Source organism: Octodon degus, unplaced genomic scaffold (genome assembly GCF_000260255.1).
Source record: "Octodon degus isolate 3935 unplaced genomic scaffold, OctDeg1.0 scaffold00100, whole genome shotgun sequence".
Lineage (NCBI taxonomy): Eukaryota > Metazoa > Chordata > Mammalia > Rodentia > Octodontidae > Octodon > Octodon degus.
In genome coordinates, this window is record NW_004524676.1 from 8832680 (window position 1) to 8834564 (window position 1885).

Below are 1885 nucleotides of genomic sequence, written 5' to 3' on the forward strand. Positions count from 1 at the left end.
GGGCGCTCGCCCCGCCGGCTTCGGGGCCCCGCCGCCGGCTCCCCGGGGAAGGGAGGAGGGCGGGTGGGCGAGGGAGAGGAAGGGGCGGGCGGCGCGAGCCCTGTGCCCGCTCCCTCCGGCCGCTCCAGGCCCCGGGCTCGCCTCCCTTCCCCTCTGGCCTCGGAAGCTGCCCCGCCCCCGGCCTGGCTGGCTCGGGTCGGCGGCACCCCTAGACCCCCGGCTGGCTGCGACCGCAGGGGGCCTAGAGGTGCATGGCCCAGCCCCGGCTCCCGGCGCCGGGGGTCAGGAAACTGAGCGGAAAGTGGGGAACGAGGCAGCCATTTGCAACCGGAGAGGAAAGTAGTGCAGCGCGGCGCCGCTCCGCCTCCCCCCTCCGCCTCCTGCTCGGCCGGTAGGGTGGTTCCTGGGAAAGGGCTGTTTTGGGGCCTGGGGCCTGGGCAGCGGTCGTAGAGATTCGTGAAGCCTCCGGCGCGAGACCTGGGGGGTGCCCTTGGCTCGGGGAGCCCCACTCGAGCAGGGGAGAAAGGAGAAGATGTGGCCCTATTTTGTGTTGGAGCGGGGCGGCGGAGGGATACGGCCCTCTCGGAGGGAAGGCTGTGACTCTGCAGTTCTACGCACACGGAGCGGGATCCCTCCGCCTCGGGTTAACCCCGGCTGCGCCGGGCCGGCGGCCGGGCAAACACGTGGGGACGAAGCCCCCCGCCTCGGTGCCGCGGCCCGGGACCTGCCGCCCTCCCGCCGGGGCGGCGCAGCCCGCGCTCTGGCCGCTCTCGGGGTCGGTTCCCTGGTAGGCGTTGGCCCCTGAAACTCCCGCTGCCGCCTTGCCTCGGCCAGGGGCAGTCTTTCCCGGTAGGGGGATGGAAGAAGAGGTAGGAGTTTGGCCGCTGCTCTGCATCCTGGGAACTGGAGTCCGCAGACGGAGAAAGTGAGGCACGGCGCCTGGCGCCGCGGAGGGTACGTTCGTGCCACGTTGGGGGGCCCGAAGAAGACTAAACAAGTCCGGGTCTTGAGGCGGTCGGAGCCCCTCGTGAGGAAGGTCTGTCGGTGCCCTCACAGTCCCCAACGTACACCACCTCCCCTTCGAAACAAATGTAGAACCCGCGGAGCCCTTGTAGGGTGTCCCTACCCCCATCGCTCGTCTTTCCAAATCTCCAAGACCAACTCCCTCTTTTTTTCAGTAAACTGAGGTTTGTTACTACCTGGCCAAAATACTGTTACTTGGGACAAGACTGGAGAACACATTCCTGGCAGGCACCCTCATCCAAGTCTGGACGAGAGGAACAGATTGGAATGCATTTTCTGGGCTGGGGATATAGCTCAGTGGCACAGCGCCTGCCTGGAATACATTTTCTGCTTGAGCTATGTGTACACTTGCGGTTCGGCAGGAGACAGTTTATGTGCTAGATACTTTATATCTTAGTTGTTCCTAAAAGTTACATGGAATTACTTCTATATTACAGCTTAAAAGATTAAGGCTTCCACGATCAAGGATGTTGAGACAAGAGGATCGCTGTGAGTTGGAGACCAGCCTGGGGCTGCAAACGTGAGCTTAGGGCCAGCCCAAACTACATAGTGAGACCCTGTCTAAAATAAAGGCTAAGGGCTGGGGAGATGGCTCCGTGGAATAAGTGCTTCCCTGGCAAGTGCAAGGGCCCGAGTTCAATCCACGGTTCCGCCAAAAAAAAAGTAAAGGCTAAAACAGATAAAATTGCTGAAGGAATCATACTGTGAGAACTTGAACCATGATTTAAAACAAAAGCTATAAAAAAAAAAAAAAAAAGGGCTGGTGAGATGGCTCAGTGGTCTAAAGCACCTATTTGGAACAAGCTTGGCAAAGCACAGGGACCACGGTTCAATCTCCCAGCACCACATGCCAGCCAGCCCC